The sequence below is a fragment of the Gavialis gangeticus genome, unplaced genomic scaffold, assembly GCF_001723915.1.
Source record: "Gavialis gangeticus isolate Ggan-Ray unplaced genomic scaffold, GavGan_comp1, whole genome shotgun sequence".
Classification (NCBI taxonomy): Eukaryota; Metazoa; Chordata; order Crocodylia; family Gavialidae; genus Gavialis; species Gavialis gangeticus.
Genome location: NW_017729017.1, coordinates 8,970,289 through 8,998,133, shown reverse-complemented (window position 1 = coordinate 8,998,133; position 27,845 = coordinate 8,970,289). Strand labels below are relative to the sequence as shown.

Genomic DNA, 27,845 nt, shown 5'->3' with positions numbered 1-27,845 from the left:
GAGGGAGAGAGAGGGGGAGGGGCAGGGAGAAGAAGTGTTCATCAGATATTGGCAGCAGCTTGCCTTGTACCCAGCTTTTAATATTTCAGGCCTCACATAGCCCCTGGGACCTCAAGGAGGTAGAACTGAGAGAGATTCACAGAGAGGTCACATCAGGGAGACAGGAGGTTAGAAGCAAAGCCTGTGGGAATGCTGGTGGGGTCGACCAACTCCCCAGGGGAGTAAATGTCATTGTGAAGTGTCAGGGTTATTCCAATTTCATCCAAGATCATACTTGATACAGTTTGGGCCAATTTGTAGCTTTATAGTATTGCACATTTTCTGTTCACTCATATTTTATGTTACCTTTAAGGCACTTACAGTTCCATAAACATTACATCTGCCCATACATCCTCATTTCCCTGCTTGTACCCATGACTGATTATTATTAACTTGAATATAAATAGCTCCACTGCTCAACTGCAAAGCAAATTCAGGCTGGCAGCCTCTCCTGAAGTGCCTTTACCCATGAGATGCTCTCCTCCTTCCAAAAGGAGATAAGAATCTCTCTGGGTTTGGGGTTTGATTGTTGCTAACATGACAACAGACAGCTGTCGCTTGCTGCTTAGGAACCAGCTCACTTGAGAAGAGTTTGAATGTAATGCTCTTGACCTCGAGGTTCACATTTTACTTGAGCAAAGTAAACAATGAATTGGAGAAGCCAATGAACGCTTTGCCTTTGGGAGCGATTTCAAGCATTTCTGGGAGCCAGTCAGTCTCCATGGTTTGCATTATTATTTTACACTTTCACTGCTTTCCTCCTTCTCCCTCCCCTCACCCTGCTCTGGAATTGGATATTTTTCATTTATTTATTTATTTGCTTTGGTTTAAATCCAGTTGTCTTTCTTTTGCTGCAAGGATCCAATAAAATATTAGCACAGGGAATCAGTATTCCAGCCTGGATTTCATTTGTCTCATTGCTTTTTCTATTAAAAATCAGGCTGGCTTGTGTGGTACCGTTTATAAACACCCTGCAAAGTGCTTCCCCACCCACTATCACCCTTCTAGTGGAATCAAGCTTGAGTGTTTAGATCCATTTCGCAGTTTTCTTAACTGCTTTTGTTTGGATTGGGCTGGTTTGTCCTTTCCTGTCACATGTAATTTCTGTTAAGATGGCTCATTTTTCTTAGTGGTAAATGGAATTGCAGAAAACAGATAAGTTCTCTTGTTCTTTTCCTCCGATGAATCATCCTGCCTTCCTTTTTGCATCATATTTGCTCTCCAGGTTTACTGTAGCCTTAGCTCCACAATAAATACTTTTGCAGGCACCATGCTCTGTAAATCTAACCCAAAGAACTGCAAGCTTTAAAAGAGCTCTGTCAATTCATGCATTTTCCTTCACCTTCACTTCTGTAGCTGATGCAGTAGCACTTGAGATGATGCTCTGCGTTGTATATTTGAGCTCTTTACATAATTTTAGTAAATGTATGGAAAAGACAATGATGCTGCAGCATTATGTTGCTATGGCCAAATTATGTATGTAAAATTCAGAGTACTAGTATGAACAACAGGGTATCCCTGTAGGTAAACTACAAGACTAGGAATACATCTACACTGTTGTGACTGAAGTATACAACAGGCATTCATAAATTACTCTTAAACCAGCTAGTTCAGCTAGCCAGGGTTTGACAACTGCCAGCTAGTGGCAATTGTCAAACCATGGCAACATAGAGCTCACCACAGGCTGCAAACCCCATCTACAGTGCATAATTCTTGTGTGGTTAGCCTGTATTAAGCACTTTTCTGCCGTAGCTAAATTATTGCTTGTACCCAACCTAACTAGTTTGGAGCTTACTTGGGTATGTTTATATTATTCTGTAATCACTTCAGTGTAGACACACTTTCAACATCTGTATAGCAAATGCATACAGGAGATAGCTCAATCCATCTGCAAAGCGCAGAAACAAGCCTCTAACATTTGGCTTTTGTGTGTACAAAAGGGAAACTGGCTTTTCACAAAATAGGTCCTACATATTCATTGACCAGCAATTAAAAGTCTAAGAGGAACATAGGCCCTCATTGTGATTTCACTTTTCCTAATGTAAATGTAGGAGTAATTCCACTGAAGTCTGTGAAGTTGCACCTGACATAAAACTGAAATAAGTGAGAAGGGAACAAGGCCCAGAGGCAAGGTGATGACATAGTTATTCATTGTTGTAATTTATTTGTATTGTGGCCCCACCAAGGAGCCACAGTTATGAACTGGGATTCTTTTTTGCCAGGACTTGTTCAAATACAGAACAAAAAGACCATCCTACCCCAAGAAGTTTACAACCTAAGTACAATTACTAGAAAGTACATAACAATCAGAACTGGATCTTGCTTGAAGCTTCTATGCTTCTTGTTGCTGGAATTTTCAAACAAGTAGGTATAGGGCACCTAACTCACTTAGGTTACTTTGTACCTCCCATCCTGCTTAATGTATTACCATTAGACAGTTTGGAAAAGGAAACTAGGTTAGTCAGTTTCATTTAATCTCTCTCATCAGTTTCATTTTCCAGTTCACATTCCCTACTACGGGTCTGTCGTCATTAGGGGTTTACAGCACTGCAGGGAAAGGCTGAACACCATTAAAAAACTTATTAACTAAAACCAAAAAATCATAGAGGCATTTCTTTTTATGTCAGGTTTTGTATCTCCCCACCTTCTCATTATTTTTTTAAATAAAATCCAAATCTATGTCTGGAACAAATTGATCATGTCCTTTTAATTCTGGAAGCTGAGTAACATTTTCTGTCAGGTCAGCCTTTGAAATGGTTAAGAATGGTTAGCCCTGCTGCTGTTTCTGCTATTACTGCTGTCTGTAACTATCAGTTGGGCCTGAGCCAGCACAGCCTGGTATATTCCTTGGTGGAATTTCATGAGGGATACGCACCATTTGCTCCAAGGGGAGAGTTATTTTACATCATCACTTTAATAAAAACCATCTTAGTGATATGAGCCAATGAGATGGGGCTAGGGTCAGATCAGAAGGCTTTCTGACCAAACCCTGACTGCATCTGCACTAAAAAAATTGCCTGAATTGGTTTAAAAAGGCCTCTGGAAATCTCAGGCTGCCAGCTATTTGGTAAGTAGCATAAGGATAATTGGAAAGTGCCAGATCCTCACTGCCTGTTAAACTTCTGTCTTGCTCTTGCCTGGGACTTCTGTGCTCCTGCATGGTCCCTGCACCTGCCCCCAAAGTGAGCAGGGCTCTGTTTCTGAGTTTCTGGATGTTCTTATCTGGCCCTGTTGGAAGTGGAAGAAATGGGAATACAGCTATCTTCACTTTATATTTTTGCTGGTTGAAAACTGAAACTGGGCAGTTGCAGAAACTTGTCCATGAAGATTAGCTCTGGTGAATAAGTGCCTTCCCTTCTCCTCCAATTGGAGAGGGGAGGGTTGTTCCACCCCTTCAGTGGAAAGAATGAAGCAGCCTTCAGAGCAGTGACTTGCAGCAAACCAGTAGTGTAATTTGGGGAGTGATGAAGGTTGAGTGAGGCACAAGCCCGGGGCACTGATTCAGAGGGAGCACATGAATAGCAGCCTGCAGGGAGTCAGTGCCACCATGCCAGCAGCCCATGTTTAGGGAGCTTGCACTGAGGCAGCAGCAGCTCATGCCACTGTTACTGCCACAGCAGCAGTGGCCCTTGTGTGAGGAGGTAAGGGCTTTCTCCCCGCACATGTACTGCACAGGGTCATACCTCTGTAGCAGACCTCTGGAGCCATTTCACCAGCCCAGAATAGATGGGACACACTGCACTCTGTGCAGCACAGGGGACAAGCAAAGCTAGTTCAGAGGCAGCTATGAAGAATGTATGCCATCTATGGATTTTTCAGAAACCAAGGAAGCCCCACTATCCTGCTGGATCCATTTTCTAGCTGCTTTGAATATGACAAGCCACTGTTTTGGCCCATAGCAAATATCAACCCTACATATCTTCCAGATCTTGCTAGGTTGCAGGAGGGCAGATGTGACTCACTTTTATTGAACGTTACTTTTTATAAAGAACAACCTCTTTCACTCCTGGATTTTCTTGGCAAACGTGAAGCAAGCCCTGGTCTCCTTGGCATCCTATTAATGAGCTATCATGAACAGAGCAAACGCCAGATCACTCATTGTTCCTCATTGTGTAAGGCTGAGAACAGCAGAAGACAGGGTGTGGGAGAGATTATTCCACAAGACTGAAGTGAAGTTTTGGAGGTCGGATGTCTGTGGCACAAAGGAATTAACTGGAATGTTATTGTTATTGGAGAGAGGCTGAACAGACTTCTCAGGTACCACCCCCACCCCATACTTCACAGCAGCGTCTCACCTTATCCCTGTACAGGGAGAAAGTAGAAGCTCACAGGGTCCGTAAGGACCCAGAAATCCATAAGAGGAAATGGGGAGAGGAGGGTCCTACAGTTCTCCAGGCTTCAGTCTGAAATATGCTTAGACTTTGTTTCCCTCTTCCCCACCTCCCTGGTGGCACCATGGCTGGGTAGAAACTGGGAAAAAGGCATGCATCTATTGACTTACATAACTCCCTTTGGGAACCATTCAGTAGCTGGTTCCCATTGTGCAGTTTGAAAGAGAGGTACATAGGCCTAACTGTTGCATATAATGAAGTCTGAATCAAATTCAGAGCCAGGGACCTTTGTGCAGACAGGACCACTGTGGTCCTCTGAAAACCACTACGCAGCCCTACCCAGGCAGTACTTCATCAGTACCTCAGTAATGCCATCCTCTTCTGTGCTACCTGGTAGGTTTTAGGGATTTTTCACAGCAGTATGTAGGTACAAAGCCAAGCACAGTGGAACTTCAGTTGACTTAGAGCCTTTAGTTGCTGCTGTTACAAATAATATATAATAAATCTCTGGTAATGAGAACAAGGCATAAAGGATATTGAACCCCACATTGCTAAGAAAGTCAAGTCAAATCCTGCAGTGGTTTGTAACTATAATTTTTACATCTGGGGCAGCAGCTGCCCGGCTGCAACTTCCCTCCCACCTGGAGTGGTGCAGCAGGGGCAGGACCAGGAGGAGGAGATGCTGTTGGAGGTGAGGGTTGCTAAGCAGCACCCAGACAGCTGCAGCCACACTGGGAGCAACCCTACCAGAGGCTATATGCACTGGCTGGGGCTGGGGCTGGGACTAGGGTCCAGACTGGTGCCAGCAGGCACAAACAAGAGTGCAGTGATGGCTGCCCTGGGCCAAGCTCAACCCCATGCAAACTGCCACAGGGGCAGCCACAGGCCAGATCCAATCAATGGAAGGGATCCCCCCATGGGCCAGATCCAATCAAGTGGTAGGCCAGATTTGGCCCACAAACCATATTTTCTTCATCCCTGCTTTACATACACACCTGGAAGCTATAGGGATGGACTTTGGGCTGTTCAGTTAGAACCAAGGACCAGACTTTCCCTGATAAAAAGGTATTTAGATCCAGCTTTCAGTCATCTGCAAAATTAAAAACACATTGTTATTAATTGTTAATCAGTACCTGTCTCTAGCCAGTTTAGTCCCAAACTGCTGGTGTTATCACTAAAAGACTATAGCAGGAAAAAATGTCATGGACTAGGGGAACAGCTGCTGCATGAGGCTGAGTGTAGTGGTTCAGTCTAGCCCTGTGTTGTTAGGTACCTCCACTCTTCTCAATCAGTTCATTTTTACTGATCAAAGAGAGCATCATTTTCAAAGAGAGGATTGAATTGTGCCTTGCAGTGCAAAATGGATAAGGTTCAGGTGGCCACCTGTGCATATGGAACCTGATGGTTTGAAAGGTGAGTTCAGGTTTTTATAAACTATTAACTATTAACTTTTTTAACTGTTTAAACTATTAACTGTTGTAATTTAGACATCCCTACCGGGGGGTCTGATGTTGTTTCAGCGAGATGAATAGCAAAACGTAAGTTCAGTGCAGCAAGATCAGACTTCATTTTGAGAGCCTGCATCTTCATTCCCTTGCACTTGCATGTTGGCACCTACTTCAGTGTACATTAAGAGTGAAATGCTATCAGTGGTGTGAGTGTGCTTCAGTAGCATTTAGTATTTGCTTTATCTAGGCGTATGGTTGTGTTATCAGTCTGGATAACAAGGGACTGTGTGAAATAATGAGCACGAATGAGGGGAAGACAGAAGGGACTGGTGCTCATCCTCAGAAATCCCTCTGCACATTTTGTGGGGTATGATTTGAAAGAGATGTAATGAACAGTCCACAGGGTCTCTTGTATCCTGTTCCAAAGAGAAACGTAGACTGACAAATCGCACAGGGAGAGGGCACTAGTGCCATACAAACACCAAGGCAAAAATGTATCAGTTTATACTAGTAGAGGGCCTGTTACATATTAGTCAATGAGCCATTGCCACCCTTCAACCACTGCCATCCATACAGGGCAGACTTTCACAGTCTGGTGCTTGAACCCCCTAACACTGCATTCTGATTCCTAATCCTGCAATACAGTGGAGATGCCTGAGTCACTTTATAATGACTCCCTGTGTACAGTGCCACCAGAACTGCCTTTAATTCTAACATTGCTGAATCTTCCAGCTTAATAGCAACAGGGTGACCCCTATGGACCATCTGTAGACCTGCTGCTCTACAGATAAACATCTCTTTGCCACCAGTTCACCCTGGCATTTATTTTCCACTAGCAGATCATTATCTGGGAAGAACGTATAATATTATTAACAGTCTTGCTTAAGTATTTCAAACCATGAGGAAGTGGAGACATATGGCTATATAGGTGTAACCTTTCTCCTGAGCACCTGTCAGCAGCAACAAAGGTCGGGTTCAATTTCAGGGATACTAAATATATTTTACCTTGGCTTGAGCCCCAACCCAGTCTACCTGGGAAACACTAGATAAAACATTGGGTGTCCAATAAATCAACCACCCTTCTGTCACTCTTCTCCTACAAGCAGTGTAAACACAAAAACCAAATTTATTACAAAGCATAAAGAAAAAACAAAAGTAAACACTTACTATAATTTTAAAAAACTACAAACTACAAAACAAAGTCTATAGGTGGCACCCTCCGTGGGGGGGTGTTTACCCATACCCAGGCAGTCTGGGACTTAGGACTCCCCAAAGGGTAGTTCTGGGGGTTTGCACCCCTATACCAGCTCTTCAGCAATGGGCTGGAAAGGGGGGCCCACACTGGAGAGTCCAGTGAGCTGCTCCATGGGTCCACTGAGCTGCAGGGAGCTGCTAGAGAACATAGGTCCTTCTACACTGCAAAGGGTCCCCCGTTACTTCCTGAAAAACTGTTGCGCTGATCCTTAGTTGCACATGGTGGATTTGAGGGGTGAACAGCAGTTTTCCTCAGCACATTGCACCCAAAGTTTTTAGTCCTAATCCTAGCTCTGCTGGGGCAGGAAACTGCAAGAGAACTCAGAGAAAACCCATCCTAACAGCAAAAGAGCCTGACCAGCAACCAGCACCAACTGCACTGCATTAGTCAGGACACAGAGCCACAAAAGCAACATGTGCTAGGTCCAAAATGTGCCAGGCCCAGATGCACAGCAAACAAACGTACAGTAGGGCTCAGCAATACAGCTATGCTGAGACACAACCACTGTAAAACAAAAAAAGGGGGACTCAGGCCTGTCCTGCACCCGGGCCTGAATGCCAGGCCTACCTGGCTGTGGCCTGGACATATAGCCTCAGTCACACTGCTAAGCTGAGACCTAATAGCTAGGAAATAACAAAACAGGGGGCCAGGCATATTTTGGCTTGAGCCTGAACTAGAACTAGCGCCCAACCATTCCACTTAGTTAGGGCACAAACTGCAAAAGGCATAAAAGAAGGCCCACCCTATTTCACTGGGGCTGGACCAGGCAGCAGAAAGCCAGCCAGGTCTATATACTAGGGGTGTGCGAAGTGGGCCCTATTTGATTCAGATTCAGCCCAAATCAAGAACAGTGATTCGATTCGTTGGTTTGGATCACTATGCCTGATTTGATTAGGCCAAGTCCGAATCTGAAGATTCAATACTGATTCAGAGAATCAGCGATTCAGACATAGATACAGCTTTAAAAGTTTTTTCTACATACCTCGAGGTACCAGCACTGCTTATGAACACTGTGATGCTGGCACGAATGGAGCATCCCACAGGAGCGCGGGGGGCCCCCCCACATGCTCAACGGCAAACCTGGAAGTGGAGCAGAAGTACTTCCGGTGCACCTCTGGGTCTGCTGGGCAGTGCATGGGGGGACCCCCCATGTCCCCCCAGCTTGGCAATTGGCTGCAGGGGGACCCCAGGTGCCCACCCCCCCAGACCCAGGAGGCACCAGTCACCAAACCAGGGAGACATGGGGGTCCCCCAGCATGATCCCCAGCAGACCTGGATGTGGACCGGAAGTGCTCTTGGTCCACTTCCAGGTCTGCTGCCGAATGCACTGGGGAGCCCCCCCATGTCTGGTTCGATTTGGAGATATTAAAGAGTCCTCTGATTCGGTTTGGATTCAGAGATTCAGTCACCGAATCGAATCAGGGACCAAAGCTTCACACAGCCCTACTATACACCACTGAGGCCTGAATAAGCAACAAGAAGTGTCAGGGCTTCACCCTTACCCAAATCTGCCAGCCAACATATGGGTGGGGTTCAGCCCTATAATAGTGGGCTGAAATGCAGTATCTGATAAACAGCAAACGGGCCCAGGCTTATGGCTGCAACCCAGACATGTAGTCTCAGCTGTACCACCATACTGAGACACTACAATCCCTGACACACTGGCTGCCAGGACCCTGTTCCTGGGCAGTCTGCACTAAGGGAGGATACACTCATGGCATCCTCCCACTCAAAATAGCCAGGAAAACACATAGCTAGGGTTCAGCAGCACAGCTATGCTGAACCCGAAAGAAGTTGCAACAGCAACTAGAACATGCCAGGCTCTCCAACCTTAGCCAGTTTGCTGCAGGGATTGATGCCCCCCTGCACGGCATCATCCCACTGAAAACCCAAACAAACAAAAGGGAAAAGGAGAGGGAGAGAACAGAGGTCTCAAGCTCTGAGACAGACTTTCTCTCCCTGTACCTGAGGCTTTCCCTTCACATAGCTTCAGTCCGCTTCATCAGTGAAGAGCTGGAGATGACTCCCCCACCATAGGAAGCAGGCTTCAGCAGCCTCAGGAGGAAGAAAAAGAGATCAGACCAGGTGGCCTCAACCTTAAATAACTTTTCTGACCTCATCACAGGGCCCCTCAGTTAAAAGCAGCCTCATTGGAACACTGTTAATGCAGACCAATCAATTCAAAGATGGTCAGCAACCCCTGGTGAAGTGGCCAGAGTTACCAAACTGGTTCCACACGTTCCTTGGAAGGAAGCTTAAGACAAAGGGTCTGGACACAATAAAGGGGGATGGGAGGATGATTCTCTCTAGTCCTAGAGAAAGCAAGATATACAGCACAAGCAAGATACACAACTAGGGCTACCATACATCCGGATTTTCCTGGACATGTCCTCTTTTTTGGACCCCTGTGCTACGTCTGGGCATGTTTTGTAAATAAGAGCAAATGTCCGAGTTTTCCACTCTTCCGGGTTAGCTGTTTGGGGTGGGAGCAGTGGGAAAGGTGATTGGTTGTTGGGGGTCATGTGCTCCCCACTGCAAAGTTGAGGGGAGGGGGAGAGAAAGAAGGTGGGAGCTGCTTGAGCAGCAGGGCTTGGGGGGCAGGGATCTGTGGGTCGGGAGTGAGGGGCACTGGCAAGGCTGGGCGGGGAGAGGTGCAGGGGGCTGTGGGTCTAGAGCAGGGGTGGGCAATTATTTCAGGTGAAGGGCCGCTTACTGAGTTTTGGTAAGCCATCAAGGACCGCATGACAGGCAGCCAGGGGCAGATACATATTAATTTTCTAAATTTGTTAGGGGCTCTGCGGGCCGGATGGAATGGCCTGGCAGGCCACATCCGGCCTGCAGCCCGCATTTTGCCCACTCCTGGTCTAGAGTGAGGGGCACTGGCAGGGATACAGGGGCTGCAGGTAGGGAATGAGGGAGACTAGCAGGGCTGGGGGGGGGGCAGGGAACTATGGATCACAAGTGAGGGGCATGGGGGATGGGATGGGTGACTGTGGGTTGGATGTGCAGGGCACTGGCAGTGGCAGAAGGCTGCGGGTCAGGAGTGAGGGGCACCAGCAAGGGGTGGGGGGCAGGGTACTGCTGTTTGGGAGTGAGGAGCCCTGGCAGGGTTCAGGTCAGTGGGTCCAGGTGAGGGGCAGCAGCAGGGCTGGGGGGTGGGGGGTGGCTTGTCAGTGAGAGGCAACAGAATGGGCAAGGGCAGGGCACTGGCATGTCACCAGGTCAGTGCCTCCCCACCATCATATTCCCCCTACCCCCACCCCCGGTGATAGATGTCTTCTTTTTTGGATCTGGAAACATGGTAACTTTATACACAACAAACTAAAACCAGAACACACTTGACCACACATAGCCCCTCAACCATAGCGCATACTTCAGGGAGAGAAGACACCTGGGAAGAGATGGCATCCACCACACACGGAGAGGTAAGTCCCTTTTCTTGGCCAGGATGGCCGATCTTTTTGATAGGGCTTTAAACTAAGATTGCTGGGAGATGGGGAAACAGACTGGAGCATGGCTGGGGACCAACACACAAGAAAGTTCCATAGATAGGGGCACTAGAAGAACCACTCTTGTGGGAGCTGAGGGAACAGTTTTCCATCAGTGTGACAGGAAGTTGAGGGCCTCAGAAGGAGGACTCAAGTGCCTGTACATTAATGCCAGGAGCACGGGGAACAAGCAGGAGGAGCTGGCCTTCCTACTCTCCAGGGGGCATTATTATCTAGTAGGGATTATGGAGACCTGGTGGGACTCCTCACACAATTGGAGCACAGCCAAAGATGCCTACACCGTGCGTAGAAGGGGCCAACTAGGGAAGAAAGGTGGAGTTGTGGCTCTCAATGTGAAGGAGCAGTACACCTCCTTGGAAGCTGACATAGGCTCCAAAAAAGAACAACTTAAAACCCTCTTGGTCAAACTGTGTGGGGGAGGAGTGAAAGAGACCTAACAGTAGCTGTGTACTACAGACCACCAAACCAAGGGGAGGAACTCGATTTTGAGTTCACCCAAAAACTGACAGAGGCTGCGCATGCATGGGACATGTTCATGATGGGCAACTTCAGTTACTCAGACATCTCTTTGGAGGAACACTTGGCAAAGTCGGATTGGTTATATTCCTTTCTAAACTGCATTGAAGAGCTTTTTTTTACTCAGGAGGTGCGAGGGCCAATGAGAGGTAACGCTCTTCTAGACTTGGTCCTGGCCAAAGGTGACAACCTGGTGACCAACTTAAACATAGAGGGCAGCCTAGGCAACAGCAACCATGAAGCCATCACGTTCACTGTCCATCGCAAGGCAGACAAACCAGATAGCAGGATTGAAGTTTTGGACTTCAAAAACGCAGATTTCTACAAGCTCAGGTCACTAGTAGGGAAAGTGCTGCAGGACCAGGGACTGAAGGCAAAAGGAGTGCATGAAGAGTGGTTGTTCCTTAAGGAAACAATCCTTGAAGCACAAAGGAAGTCTATTTCCATGCAAAGGAAAGGTAGCAAAAGGGCCAGGAAGCCATCTTGGCTAAACAGGGAAATCATGGTCCTCTTAAGAAAGAATAAAGAGGCATACAAACAATGGAAACTTGGGGCATGGCCCAAGGAGGACTATACAACAATAGCCTGCACTTGTAGGGAACAGATAAGAAGGGCTAAGGCAGCAACTAAACTAAAATTAGCAGCAGGGATCAAGGACAACAAGAAGTCCTTCTTTAGGTATATAGGGAACAGGAAGAAAACAAATGGGATCATGGGGCCACTACTCAGCAACTGAGGACAGCTGGTTAAAGGCACTCAGGAGAAAACTAAAGTAAAGGAGTTGCCCGAAATCATAGCAGAACCCCTGGCAAAGCTCTTCCAAAACTCATGACGCTCCAGAGAGGTCCCTGAAAACTGGAAGAGGACCAGTGTTGTGCCCATCTTCAAGAAGGGGAGGAGGGAGGACCCGGGTAATTATAAGCCAATTAGCCTAACTTCTATCCCAGGGAAAATCCTGGAAAAATTCTTCAAGGAGTCTATATGCTATAGGCTTTCAGAAGGTAGGATTCTGAATGACAGCCAGTATGGCTTCGTCGTGGGCATGTCTTACCTTACCAACCTCATCTCCTTCTATGACCAGGTAACGTGCCACCTGGATAAGAGAGAGGAGGTTGACGTTGTAAAAAAAGCTTTTGATCTGGTATCCCACAATGTTCTTATGAGAAAATTGGAAGATCATGGGTTTAACTGTGAGACAGTTAGGTGGGTAGGAAGATAGCTACGGGGTAGGACCCAGAGAGTTCTACTGAACGGATCTGTGTCGTCTTGGCAAGAAGTGGCCAGTGGTGTCCCTCAAGGGTCAGTGATTGGTCCAGTGCTTTTTAACATCTTCATCAATGATTTGGATGTGGGGGTCAAGAGCTCACTGGCCAAGTTCGTGAACAATGCCAAGTTATGGGGAAGCATGATCATGCTTGAAGATAGACTGCAGATACAGGTGGACCTAGACAGGCTGGCAAGTTAGGTGCATGGGAACCAAATGAGGTTTAACATCGAGAAATGTAAAGTGCTCCACCAGATACCAAAACAATCCTCTGCATTCCTACAGGATTGGCAACACCAATCTGACCAGCACTATAAAAGAGAGAGACCTGGGGGTAATAATATACCACCGTATGAACATGAGCCAGCAGTGCGACACTGTAGCCAACAGGGAAAATAATACTCTGGCATGCATCAATCAGTGCATCTCCAGCAAAACCAGGGAAGTGATTCTTCCACTCTACTCGCCATTGGTGAGACCGCAGATAGAGTATTGCATCCAGTTCTGGGTGCCGCGCTTCAACAAGGACGTGGAAAAGCTTGAGAGAGTCCAGAGAAAGGCCACCTGTATGATCAGAAACTTCCACAGCAAACCATATGAGAGAAGGCTGAGAGGGGACTTGGTAGCAGCTTACTGCTACATCAGGAACTTACATCAAGGGCTCGGTGAACAACTGTTCACCAGGGCACTCTTAGGGAAAACCAGGAGTAATGACCACAAACTCCTGGAAGACTGCTTCAGGCTCAACATTAGGAAAAACTTCTTCACAGCTAGGGTGTCCAGACTGTGGAATAAGCTCTCTCCAGAAGTGGTGCAATTGCTTACCCTGGAAATCTTCAAGAGGGAATTAGATGGTCACCTTGCTGGGGTCACTGAACCCCAATTGTCTTTCCTGCTTGGTGCAGGGGGGCTGGACCTGATGATCTTCTGAGGTCCCTTCCAGCCTACGTTCTATTAATCTGTGAACCCCAAGTGTGGGTGTTACATTGGGAATAGCTGCTGCAGATGCTGGCTATCTGGGTCACCAAACTTATGCAGGGGAGATTAGACAGAGAGCCCTGATCTCCAAAGTTTGTCCTAGCAAACCTGAAACAAGTGACAACATCCCAGATTGGGGCAGCCCTGACTCCTGGCTTCATCATTGTTGGATACAGTGTGCCCTACCCACCCCACCCCTCCTCCCAAAGTTCAGCTTCCTCTCAGTGGAAATTATGGTTTTTAAAAGATTTCTGTTTAGCTACCTGACACTCCTACACAAATTCATGTGAGCATTAGCTGGAAATATTGGAGATCAAGTATCATGCAGCAGGCACATGTGCACCTTGTGTTTAGCTGATTTATGCTGCAGGCATGGCAAAAAGGATGGCTCAGAGCCTCTGGAAAGCTCAAGGAAAGTCCACAATTCGTAGCCTGAATGATATTTTACAGTGATGGATGCCCAAGTCCTTGTCACACCATTTAGTTATCTTCCATACATCCATGCTGCTGTGTTTTGTTGTATTGTATGATGGCACTTCACATGCCATATGCATGCAGAGCACCAGCAGTACTTGGAAGGTCAGGGGCAGTCTAGGGAAACACAAGGCTTTGCTGGAAAGCCAAATTTGTGTTCTTCATTCAGTCAGAGGTCTGCCTAAGGTATTTAGTTATTTTCCTGGGGGCCTCCCACCTTTAGGTGGCGGAGGAGAGGGAGGGCATTCAAGGATCCACATGCAACCCATGGGCTGAAACTTTTCTGCCCCCAGCATTTTTTAATTTAGTCCTCTGAATTGGATTCACATAGGAGGGCATCTTCTGTTTCTGAGCCACCCAAAATGACATTATTGGAAAAGAAGTCTCCACTTTGTGGCAAAACATTAAGACTTCTGACAGACCTGATACTTCAGCAATAAAATGCTAGAAGGTGTTATACACAGCTTGATGACAAATACATTATTAGAATGATTATGAGGTCAAAAGGGAATCATCGGGCCTAGCCTCCTGTGGAGCACTGACCACAGAACTTACCTGCATTAATTCTTCCTTGAACTAGAGCACAGCTTTTACTGAAAAAAATACTGTCTGGATTTTAAAAATTCCCACTGACAGAGATGGTACCATAGTACTTTGTAAATTGTTCTGATGGCTAGTTACCCTCATTGTCAAAAAAAATTCACCTTAATTGAATATGTCTAGGTTTAACTTTCAGCCACTACCTTTTTTATATCTTTGTCTGCTAGACTGAAGAACCCCCTCTCATCTGATTTCTGCTTCTATGTAGGTACTTATAGACTGTGATCAAATCATCCCTTAACCTTCTCTAATGTTCCTTGAGACTTTCAGAATAAGGTCTTTTTTTCTTGTGTCCCATCTCTGAACTTTTTCCATTTTTTTCAAAATCCTTCTCAAAGCATTGACATAAAAAGTAGACAGAGGATATCAGAAGTGGTCACATGGGTGTGAAATATACAGCTATTTCTTCACCTAGTCAGGGTTCCCCTTTCATTGGCCCTTTTGGCCATAGTGCTACACTTGGAGCTTGTGTTCAGGTAATTATCCACCAGGATTTTTCAGGGCCACTGCTTCCCAGGACAACTTATCTGATAAACTTTGTTCCTGGATATCTAACTGTACATTTGCTCCAGTTATTTGCTTGTCCTTAGCTTGCCAAAAAATAAAGATAATTTTGTAATAGCAAGCTGCCGTCTTCTTTGTTTAGCACTTCCACAATCTTCATGTCATCTGCAAACTTTGTGTAATGATTTTATGTTTTCTTCTAGATCACTGATAAAAATATTAAGTGTTGTAGGACCAAGGATCAAATGCTGATCCTTTTAAAAAAGTGTCTGCTTGATGCTGATTCTGCATATAAAATTGCATTTTGAAATTTATCAGTTAACTAGTTTTTAATCTATTTGGAGTGTTGGTGTTGATTTTCTGTCATCCTCTTTCCCCAATCAAAATGTTATATTCTGCAAAAATCAAATGTCTTACGGAAGTCTAAGTCTATTACATCAATACTATTAAAATCTTCATCAACCAAACTTGTTACCTTAGCGTTACAAGAGCTCAGGTTAGGTTAATATGATCTGTTTTCCATAGACCCATATTGATTAGCATGAATTATACCACAACTATTCTGTATGTCAAGCAGCACTATCAGGTTAAACAAACACTTTTCTAGGATGGTTGGGGCAGGAATGATCCTGCCTCAAGCTGAGGGCTGGACTCAATGACCTCCTGAGGTCCTTTCCAGCCCTAATTTTCTATGATCGTATATGATCACCTTTTACATTTAATATGCTTCATCAACGTGCTTTGCAGATACAAAGATTCTTCCCAGTCCTCAATGTACCACAGAAGCATTTCCTTTATAAAAGTGAGGAAACTGAGGCACAGGGAAGTTAAGTGATTTGCCCAATGTCAGTGACAGAAATATTATCCCTCCTTATTATCCCTCTCCGTCCTCTCATATGGAAAGAAGTATAATTTTCACCTCTATTTGGCTATTTGTAGAATCTGGCCTACAATCAGAATCCTGCTGAAGAGCAAAGTGCTAAGATTTTTATTGTATGTGACTAAAAACTATTAGGCAATGTACCAACCAACTTGGAATATGCATGAGAGCAAAAATGCTTCTCTGTGGTGCTTATGATGTGCCTGTAACTTTTTTGGTTTTTTGTCCTGGACATTCTACACCTTTCTTTGACAACATCACAGCAAGCTTTGCCTCTAATACACAACCTTGCATACCCTCAGAATTTCAATAGCCCATTCAGTCACTTAGTAATGGAGAAGTGGAAAAACATATGAACCATATGGACAAATTAAGAAATTAATATCTTCAGGGGAAGTAGCTGCAATGATATTTACTCCTTATTGTCTAGGAAGGGAAGGTCAGATGTCCTTGCAGTGTTTAACAAAACTAGCAAAGTAAGTGCTGCCGCTTACAAAGTTTTCTGTTGGAAAAAATGCTAGTAGCATTCTAATATTATAAAAGCCTTTGTCTGTCTGTCCATAGTGCTTTATTCATGCTCTCGTTGGCTGTCTAGAGTGCTCTAGACAGAAAGGACAGATGGGGGAGCGCTGCTGTGACATTGGGGACTGAAGGGCTGGAGCGGGGGGGGCAGGCCAGCCCTCCCCCCCACTCCTTGGAGGCAGAGGGGGACGGTGGGGACCAGAGCCCCGCCATAACAGAGGGGATGGAGCTGGGGGTGAGGCCATCAGGGCTGGCCTTGCCCCCTGCAATCGCCAGGCTTTCCCCAGCCGCCCTAGGGCAGCTCTGATCTCCTTGCGGTTGTCTCCACCCCTTCCAGGCCTGTTTGTTGCCGGGGTAGTTCTTCCTCCCGCGCCGCTAAACCCGTTCTCTCCTGCCATGACTTGATGTTCCCCAGTGGGCAGGGCTAGTTTGCGGGTCCCTCGGTGACCTGGGCTAGGCCCGACAGTTGCTCACGGGGCTCCGCCACCCCTACACCCCAGCCTCCTGCTACCTTCGATTTGTCACCATCTCATTGCCCGTGGTTGTCCCCGCAGTCCTCGGCCGCCATTCTAGGTCTCGGAGCCAAATATGGGGGGCACTACTAACCCTGTAGTGTCATATGCCCTGACTCTATCCTATGAGGGAATCTTTGCCATAGCCTCTATTGAAGTCTCACCACAAGCCCCACCACGGTGCACACCTCTGTGCTCCATTCCCCTAACTCAGGGACACTGGAGTCCCTACTACTCCTAACCGACCCACCACCAGCTCCTCGTCCCTGGAACCTTATGGGTGGGGAGGGCACTCCCCTCTAGTGGTTACTTAGTGCCCGTCTCAGACCCCTCCGTTAATGTCCGACAGTCCCAGTGGCGATCCTGCCCCGATTACCCTCCAGCTGGGTTGTCCTCGGCTCTTTGCCCCTTCTTCAGTGTCCTCCATGCCTGCCATCCCAACACTCACTTCAGGATCCCACGGTGCTCCTGGGATTGCTCCTGTCTTCCCTCGCTTGCTCGGCCCGTCGCTTCTCTGGAGATCGGCCGATATCCTGGTTGCAGTGCCTCCCTCCTCGGCCACCAGCCCCTCCGACTCGCTGGTTGTTTGGAGGCTTGCCCATGGAGCCCACTGCTGCTGGCACCGGCTGCAGCCTGGTCTCCGGGCTATCCGCCCCCTCCGGAGCGGCAACCGCCATTTTTAACTCTGCTGGCCGGCGTCTGATGCCAACATAACTGGCTGGCCGCAGCTGTACAAAGAGGCGGCTAACAAGCCATGCGGGTTCTTCTTCCTGCTCTGCATGACTTTTGTCCCGGGCTGCAGGTAAGTGTCCCGCATTACCACGGCCCCTGGGACACCCCCCATATCTGTTCCTTGGAGTCAGGGGCTGGAGCACCACCCATTCTCACCCCCCAACAGCCGGAAGGGAGAGGAGGCAGGGGGGACAGGAGGGCGTGGTTACTGGTGGCCTAAGCCACCACCCTGCAGCTGCCACCCTGTGCCCAGACCCGCCCTGTTGGGCCCATGTCCACGGCCACCACTGAGCTTGCACCTGCCTTCAGGCCCAGGCCCACCGCTGGGCCTGTGCCCGCTGCTGCTGCTGGCCCCAGACTCATGGCCATGGCCAAGCCTGCAGGGATGGGGCAGTAGTGACACAGGAGTGGCAATCGCCCCAAAGCTGGGCAGGCCCAGACCCAAAGCTGCCTGGAGTGGGGGGAGGGAACAAGCCCGGGCCCAAAGTGACGGGCAGGGGAGGTGGATGCAGGCCCAGCCCCAGAGCAGGGTGAGAGACCGGGGTGAGGGGACAGCCGAAGTGGTGGGGGCAAGGGTGGGGGGAACAGACCCGGCCTCAAAGCAGGGTCAGGTCTGCCACGCCCGGGGGGGCGGGCAATGGGGTCAGGCCCACAGCGGAGCAGGGGGGATGAGGGGGAGTAGCCCTTGCCCTGAACCCAGACTGCCAGGAGGGAACAGGATCAGGCCTGAAGGGGGCAGGGCTGGACTGACACGGGTGGGGGGAACAGGGGTGCAGGGCCATATACTGGGCTCTGTCCCTGCCATCCTCCCCTGCCCCCCATCATTTTTGATGGTCAATTTGCTAGTTATGGTATAAAAACAGATTGGAAGTCCAGTGAATTAGAGGAATCTGAAAGCAAGACATCTCTGTTCTGCATGTATGATCTATACATGTGTGTGTGAAATATGAACTTCCAGTTTTTAGGCAGCCAGCACCTTCCCCATGATGATTTCCTTTCAGAAAGATCAAAGTAGTTATCATTCAGTCATGATAAAAACAAAAAAACAAGATATGAACAAATGAAAAAATTACAATGAAAAGGGGGCAGATCAGTGAACTCTCAGTTAATTGCCTGTGTGCCTGCTGTTATCGTGCATTAAATGAGAGCTTAATCATAATTTAGACCTTTTTCACCAAGAGGTGAATTGTCCAGGTTTAGCCCTCACACCACAGGGTAAGGGGATGCCCACATAATGTTGCTGAAGAGCAGCTTACATTTGGGAAATGCCAACTGATGGGAAAATGTGTAGTTTCACAGTAATATATTTATTTGTCCATATTTGCCTTTGGCATCTAAACTGATACATAAACTAGTAGCTTCCTCACAGTCCTACCTGCAGCAAGCAGAGAGAAGCCTCTGTCTTTAAAAGCCTGGCTCCCAGAAAAAATTTTCAGGTATATTACACCAGGAGTTGTCAACCGGGAGTATGCATACCCCCAGGGGTACTTGGGAAGGCCCCAGGGAGAACATATAGGTGGGTGGGGTTGGAGCACCACCTCCTAGAAGCAGGGCTGGGGGGAGCGCAAGGGCAGCAGCACCCTTCTGCAGGCTGCAAGGTGCAGCCCAGGTGATTGGAGGCACGGGAAACTTACACACAGCAGCAGCTGCCACCACCATCCATCATGCCACTCTGCCACCAATCTGCATCTGGCCACATGCCACCCTGCATTGCTTCTGGCTGCCAGGAGTACACTTATTAAAAAATGTTTGAAAACCCCTATATTACACCATACACCACACTCCTGCAGTGTGAGAAATACTCTGTTTATTCCATGCAGTGTTCTCTCCACCTGTTACCATCAAGAGCTTTTGTGCACCAAGTGACTACAGAGCATGCCCTGTATTACATAATGCACTCTAAAATATATAAAACTCAAAGCAGTGGCAGCTTAGGGTCCCATAGGTAAGTGTTCTGAGGAGCTTGCTAGAAGAATGAGGAGGCTTTGCAAAGCTTTCTGTGAGATTGCTCACGATACTGCAGTAACACAGCAAGCTTAGAAGGTAGGGCATTTATCAGTTTATGTGGTATCAGTTCTGTAATTAGGACTGAATTGTGCCCATGCCTTACTTGGCCAAGCAGAGGACCAGAGATCCCCTCATTCAAATCTGTATCAGATACAGAGCATTCTCCCACTCCCTAGATACTCTCCCTCTCTACTGTAGGCACTTGCATGACACTGACTACTGTGGTCTCTGGAGGGCGCACATCAGTCCCATGAGTCAAGGCAGGGCTATTCTTCCCAGCATGCAGTTAGAGAACTGTGACACTGACAGATTAAGAGTTAATCCGATTTCATTTTTATGTGCCCAAGTGGTGTTTTTGTAGCTGCGTATCTGCAGTCTGGGGTATTTAAGCACAGTTTGAATTCAAGTGCCTTGCTCAATGTTAGCCAAGCAGTTGGTTATGGTTCAGGGAGTTAAGCCCAAGTCTCAAAAGTCCAAAGCAAGCAACCTTACCTTGAGACCATCCCTCCTGTCTCCCAGCAAACAAGCAAGCAAAGGGCGGGGTGTGGCAGGGACTGGAGCCCCACCATAACAGAGGGGATGGAGCTGGGGGGTGAGGCCAGCAGCACTGTCTTCACCCCCCCAATCTGCTCCTTGGAGCCAGGGGCAGAGCACCACCCTCCCACCCACTCCCCAACAAGAGCCAGCAGAGAAGGGAGGCAGAGGGGAGGGGAGGGGGTGGTTACCGGTAGCCGCAGCCTTCACCCCGCGGCTGCCACCCTGAGCTCCACAGCCTCCACACTGGGCCCACACCTGCAGCTGCCCTGCCCGGCCTGTGCCTGCAGCCACCACTGAACCCACATCCACCACCAGGCCTGGGCCTGGGCCCACTACCACCACCGCCGGGCCTACACACGCCACTGCTCCTGGGCCTGCAGCCACCACTGGGCCCAGGCCCATGGCCATGGCCAGGCCCACAGGTGCAGGGCAGCTGTGGCACAGATGCGGTGGCGGCCACAGGGGGGAGCAGGCCAGGACCCAAAGCTGCCCAGAATGTGGAGGAGGGAACAGTCCCAGGCCCAAAGCGGCAGTCAGGTGGGGTGGACGTGGGCCTGGCCCCAGAGCAGGGCAAGAGACCAGGGGTGCGTGGGAATGGATGAAGCAGCAGGGGCAATGTGGGGGAGGGTGGGGAGCAGGGGGAAGTCAGTCAAATGCCTGCAGTCTCTGCCAGACTTCCAGCCAGGGGGCAGAGGGGGTGGGGGCAGCTCTGCTGTGGACCATAAAGCCCAGCCCACAGAGCATGCTGAGATGCTGGGGGGAGTCTGGTTTAACTTAAACCAGGAAGGGGTCTGGGACAGACATTGCATAAACCAGTTTGACCCAAATCAGTTAAATCTGATACTACATTCAACCAGGCTGATCTCAAACTGGTTTCAGCCATTTTCAGACTGGTTTGTGTGCACTGAACATCTGTTCTGTTACAGGTTTAAACCAGTTTCTGATCACTTATACCGGTTTATGTGTAATGTCTGTCCCTAACTATAGGGAGCCCTACTGGCCAGATGATACAGATCTGCAGGCCAGATCTAACCCATAGGCCATAGGTTGAACATCACTAAGCCATTTGTGCTGCCTAAATGTCACACTGGGAGACTCAACAAAGCAGGAGCAACTGGGTTTATTTTTCAGCAGTGGTTCCAGACTTAGAAAGGAGACAGTACAGACATAGCCAGAGTAACTGGTTCTTCCTGGAGTTCATTCAGGGTTGAAAAAACTCTGGGCCATTTCCCACAGTTTCTCAGTGGCCCTTCCCATGTGCACATCTAGTTAGCACATGTACTTAGGGCATTGCATATTCAAATAGATGCTAATTCAGTTAAAGACATAATTAGCTATTTGCATGAAAAATACCTCATTTGTGGTTAATTGTCACACACATTCAAGACACAATTTAGCATGCATTTGTGGACTATTGGTATTCTGAAAGTCAATCACTGATCATTTAAGAGGCTGGGAAGTGTTTAGAAGGCAAGGATTTCCCTGGTTTTTCCCATCTACTATGAAATAAGCTGATAGCTTCTTGTAGCAGTAAGATAAATTCTATATTATTATGAAGAAAGTTATATGTCTCTCAGGTTCATTATAGGGACTGTAGTAACATACAGTATTTCCAGCTTCAGACTCTAAGCAAAAGATGTATTTGTATGTGTATACGTCTGTTCATCTGTAAAGTGTGTGTTTGCAAGAGAGGGAGTAAGAACAGACAACACACTTACAGAGTAGAGAAACTATGTATTGTGCCGAGTGAGTGATTGAAACACTGCCACACTGTATCATGAAGGTTTCATAAACCAGCTTGAATTCCCCATTTTAGATTTGTAGGATTCAGTTCATCAAACAGCAAATATTTGACTCTGGTACTTCTACTGTAGATTACAGGCTGACTGAAAGCAGTAAGGATGTTGTTATTACAACTTGCCCAGTAGAGCAGAGCAGGGCAATCTTCAACATTCTTATTTAGCAGTTTCCGAATAACACGCCTAGCGGAAGAACCAGTGGGCCAAAATCTTTCCTGGCATAAATCTACCAAAGTCAATAATTTCCCTTCACGGAATTTTCAGGAGTAGTCTGTTGTGAATGCTGACTTTCTGTCTCTCAGGGGGTCTAATAGCACTATGACCAGCTTCACAGTCCACATAGGAGTTTTTTGGTACATACTGAGGAGTGATCAATGTGATGATTGTGGGCATTTGTGTAAAGTGAAAATAATGCAACCCAACTATTACAAGCAGGGCAAAGAGATCTCAAAGTTAAAAAACTGAAATAATTCTTCTTTATCTTTTGCAATGACTGCAACTGTTAAAATGAATAATTGTCGAGCAGCTATGTCCAGACAGACCTACTTCTGCTCAGAGTTTGTGGCAATGGTAAAATATGCTGTTTGCGGCAGTGAAAATGAACAGAAGCTGAATGCCCCATTATCCCAAGTAGATCTCCAAAGTAGAAGAACCATAGATTAATAATGCCTGCACCCCATGAAACACAGCTTGTAGCAAACATGTTTGCTCATAAAAGATAAAGTCCAATTCGGTGACCAGATTTTTACAAAAGACAGGATCAATGAATATCTACTACTATTTCTGGCTGTAGAGGGTAGGAGAAAGGTAATCAAACTTCCAGCTTTAGGATGGTTGCTAATCACTTCACACACTGGCTGGGTGTGGTAGAGCTTTTTGTCTTTATTAGGAGCAGCTGGTATTCGCCAGTGCCAGAGAGAGGGTACAAGAAATTATGAGTCACAATATCTTAATGAACCACACAAACTTGGTTCAACACTGCATTATTCCATCACTGCACTGGTTTAACTTTACTGAGACAGATCCCCAGCTGATGGAAATCAGAATAGCTCCATTAGCTCTGAAAAAAGCTATACTGATTTACATTCAATGAGGGTCTGGCCTTACTACTTTAAAGTTAAATTTCCAGTGATGTAAAAATGGTATCACTCAGAAGTGACTCATGCCCAATGTTCTCATCCTTGCTGACAGATAAATGTAGTTGTAGACATATATCTGAAAATAGTCACTATCTGTGGACTGCTAGTAACATGGCCATAGCTACCAAGGTGTATTATATATGCACAATCTGTCACTGGGGGTCTGTTTATAAAGGCACTATTTTTTATTTCATACCAGTTTTACATCAGTTTATCTGCTATCTTCAGGGGCACTTCTTTTGATTTACCATTCTGTATGTGAGAGCAGAATTGGGTCTAAATGTTGATAAGTTCTGTTATGAGTAAGGTTGTTTGATTTTGGCTTTGACGCTCACATACTGAGGGTTGCATGCAATATGGATAATTAGGGGCACAGACCCATCAAAATCCACTGAGCTGCCTTCCTTTAAACCAAGGATGAATTTAGTCCCCAACCCACCCCCCATCACTCTAAAAATTATGAATGGAACTATCAATAAAGCCTTCACTCTTTATCAATGTGCAGAGCTACAGCCAATACCTGCTTGAATGCAGAGATGTCTTAAATGAGTTTTCTCTCTTTTGAAGGCCTGTGAGACATTTTTCTGTCTGGGAAACCAAGATTTTCCATAATTAATGCTGGTGCCATCATGCCCAGCAAATCAAAGCCAAATAGGCAGTAAACTGTCATGGGCCATTAACACTGTCATATAGGAGGTTAAGTAAGATGATGGCTAAATTGACATTTAATGTGATTTGATTTGTTCAGTAACCCAGTGATGCTAGCAGGAGCTTTAGTCCCCCTCTGCCCCCACCCCTGGCCCCATGATACCCATATGCTTTTGGAATATCCAATGCTTTTGCTCCATGATTAGCTTGGTGAATGCAGGGCAGGCACTGACTCTGTCTGGCATTTTGGTATATGGCGCACAGAGTTTCCAACTGTCCATAAATTTACAGACCATCCGTAAAAAACAAAAACACCTGTCCATAACATCTGTAAGAAAATGGATCCACTGATAAAAATGAAGAAGCCCTGAGCTTGATTGAAGCCCATCAGAATGAGACTGGAGGCAAGCCTTGATGCATAGACGGAGTAGAGCAGTGCCACCTGGTATCTCAGGAGTGTAGCATCCTCTAGGGAGCATTCTCTCAGGGCTTTGTAGATCATAGCCCCTCCCCCCAGCCATGTGCTGCTGCTTCATCCCATTACTTGTCTGTAACACTACTGGGTCATAGGTAGGCAGGCAGTAGACCTTCTTTGTGGGGGGTCCATGTTGGGATGGGGGAGTGACATGGGGCTAGTTGAGGTAAGGCTGGGAGGTGGGCTGGGTGGGGGCAGCACAATGTGTGGAATGGTCAGGGGTACCAGATTGCTGAGATAAGTAGGGGACCCTTGGGGTGTGGACAGCACTATGTAAAACAATTGCTGAAGTCAAGCAAGGTTGTCAACCCAAGAACATTTGTTTTACCTGACAATCTCCATTTTTCTCCTGACTACCAAACTTTTTTTACTATGGTCAGTGTTAAACCCATAAATTTGAACCCAGCCCTTGTCCAGGGCCTGGCAAAAGGATAATTTTTACATTATGTAAAACATATGCAAGTGAGAAAGTTTGGTTGTCAGTAACGTTTGCAGATTGCCAGTAAAAAAAAATATATTCAGTTGGCAACCCTGCAAGTAAATGACACACATGGATGTATCCCCAAGCACAATACCTTGGAACTGAGCAGGAAAGGGTTTGCGGGAAGGGGCAGACTGGATGGATAGACAAGGGACAGAAAGAAAGACAGAGGAGCAGGGTAGAGTGTTCCAATTAAAAAAAAAGGAGTATCTCATGGGCAGTGTGTGGAAGGGGGGCAGAATCACTGAGATACAGGAGCCTTGCTGGAAGCAGATTTTTTAGTAGCTCAGATGTTTGCCAAAGTGTCTGAATTGTCAGACAGGAGAAGGTTTCTCTTGCAGGAGAGTATAACTTGAATCAGAACTCCTAAGCTGTGGGGAATACGGTGGCTCCCCTTCCTGCAGCTGCAAGCTGCTCTTTGTTTCTCTCCGCCTCCGGCATTCCATGTCCTTGAGCATCTTAACTGTTGTGGGAACAGAATTCATTCCCGTGCTTACATTAGGATGAACTGAACTATGGAAAAGCAGTTTGCTTTTGCACTCTTACTGCGAGACCTTGTCAAAAGAATTGAAACAAAACCTTAAACCTGCCTTCTTGTGAAACATCCATGTGAATGTATGCTTGCATTTCATCTACATGTGTAATTATGGTAACGAGCCATGGAGACCTCTAAGCCAATTACACATCTGTCTGCTCATTTGACTGTTCACTCACTGAACCTGAGTATGCAAATATGTGTATTTTCTCTGGAAACATAGGCCATGGTAATTTATCTATTTCATGTAACTTGGAGCATGGATTCCACCTTCCTTGGGAAAAGAGTGCTCTGTGAAAAAGCATCTGAGTCTTTTACCTTTCTCTTGTAGGTGTTATCTGCAAGAGCTAGACTAATGTGATGTCTTACATGTGCCACACAATAGGTGATGGAAAAGAGGTCTCTCTCTGCAGCTAGTTATGGAGCCCTCCTGCTGTATTCTGTCAGATCTAACAAGCTACCCATGCCCTTCTGTGCATACACAATAGCTACACAACAAACATAGCAAGGCTGGCAAGACATGTTCACTAGTGTGAGATACAAATGGATCTGATATTTATTTAGACTGCACCTTTCTGCTTCATGGTTTCTCAGGAGATACAGTATTGTGAGTTAATTTCTGAGCTGCTGTGTGACATATTGCAATATAGTGTGGCGCTCTGCATGGGAACTCCATGTATTTCAGTGTAGTTGCAACATGATCAGTGTTATTTATTTCCATTACTTATTTTCCATTGAGCACCTATCTAGCATTCAAGGCCATATAAGAACTATCACAAGAATTCAGTTTCCTATCTCCTACATAAGCTGGCAGCTCACCACCCATGAAACTATACATGGGTTGAGATAAAACTATACACATCTCATGCCTTGAGATGTGGAGTTCAGACAAGATGATGAAAACGGTCCCTTCCTGGCCAAAAAAATCTATGTAATAAAGATGACACGTGACACCAAAGTGAATGTAAGTCACCATTGTTTCTGGTGCCTGAGTCCAGTAAGATTCAGTGATTTCATAGAATCTCTCATAGGGGAACAGAAGAGAGCATTAGATGATTGAGTTTCACGTTCCACATGACACAAGCCACATCATTTACTCTTATATTGTACTCAGCAGCTTTATATTTTGCTAAAAATCTTCCAGAACACACCCAATTTTGACCTGATTAGATAGAAAGAATCCACAAATTCCCTTGAAATTTTGTTTCAGCGATTAAGGAAGTGTAAATGAATAATATAGAGCAGTTCCTCCATGGAGCAGGAAAGTAATTTTGGGGAAGAAGACATAGTTTATTAACTAAAATATTCAATTTTTACTGTCCTGAAACTATTTGCAAATTCAGCACAGAGTTGCCTTGTAGTTTAGCTGACTTTTTTTTCAGATGGGATTCACAAAAGGGGAACAAGAAGTGTCGGAGACATAATTTCTCTTTTATCTGGTAGTCCTGCATTTAGGGCAGTTAATCCAGATGTGGAAGACAGGTTCAAATCCCTTCTCTTACTGAAAGGATTTGAATATACATCCCCCACCTTCCAGGATCACTCCCTAACCACCAAGCAATAAGGTATTTTTGGGCGGGGCTTCCTCAGTTCCTGGTGCATAAGCTTTTCCACTTTGTATAAAACATTTAAATGATCACTGAGTCACAGAGGAAGTTTATGAGTATGATTCTATAGCAGTGACTCTCATTCAGGGTGCTGTGGCACTGTTAGCAGTGTTAGGTGTACAAACATCTACCCATGATTCACAAGATAAACCCAGAGATTTCAAATAGGAATATAGAATGTCAAAACATTCAACCTATTGTAGTCTTTCTGAGTTCTTTACAACAGAAAAAGGAGTCTGTTATTTTTCCAAAGTCAGAAAATAAGTGAAAGCTAAGTGTTGGTATTTTCTGACAGGTTCCTTAAGTCTAACAAGGTTGAGGACAAGTGTTCTATAGCCTTGTGTTAAGAAACTGACCAGGAAAGTGAGACAGATGCATTCCAGTTCATGGTCCAGGAAAGCTTTAATATATTATAAAGCAGTGGTTTGCTCAATCTTTTGGCCCTGCAGGCCAGACGAGTGGGGAGGGGACTGTCTGTGGGCCAGATTGAGCCCTCCACATTGTGGGCCAGAGGTTGAGCATCCCTGCTGTACAGAATAGAAGAATATCGACAAAAGAGGCTGAGAACACAACACCATCTCAAAATGCCTAACAGGGTGCTGGGTAGGGGACTCTGTTCATGTGGGTTCAAATCCCCTTTAGCAAAGGAAGGAAATTGAACCTGGGTCTCAAAAACTTTATGTAAGTGCCTAATCTTGGAAAAAGGGAGGTAAAGGCACCCATCTGTTGTATATATCCAGCACTTCATTTCCTCAGTTTAATAACCAGCAGCTACAAATACTATTTTGTGGGAATCAAATGGAACATGCAGTCCAACCCAAAACTAAATGTTAAGGCTTTTCATTTTGGCCTTGTGATTTTAGATGGTATCCTTTAAGATGTTTAGCCAATTTGATGTCAGTGAGGCTTATACATCTATACATCTTTCATAGAATCATAGAAACTTAGGGTTGGAAGGGACCTCAGAAGGTCATCTAGTCCACCCCCCTCCCCCCCCCCATTCAAAGCGGGACTATCTCCAGCTAAATCATCCCAGCCATAGCTTTATCTAAC

The 27,845-nt window shown here is 46.4% G+C and overlaps 1 protein-coding gene and 1 long non-coding RNA gene across 2 annotated transcripts in view; one reads left to right on the top strand and one right to left on the bottom strand.

The window, feature by feature from the left end:
• LOC109294642 overlaps positions 1-9,119 on the bottom strand; it is a 41,886-nt gene extending 32,767 nt beyond the window's left edge. The window contains exons 1-2 of the long non-coding RNA XR_002096592.1: positions 9,039-9,119; positions 5,366-5,460 (exon numbers count right to left, since the gene is read on the bottom strand). This is a non-coding gene — a long non-coding RNA (uncharacterized LOC109294642). The remainder of the gene's footprint in view (positions 1-5,365; positions 5,461-9,038) is intronic.
• RALY (RALY heterogeneous nuclear ribonucleoprotein) overlaps positions 1-27,845 on the top strand; it is a 591,199-nt gene that overhangs the window by 379,677 nt on the left and 183,677 nt on the right. The window lies entirely within an intron of this gene.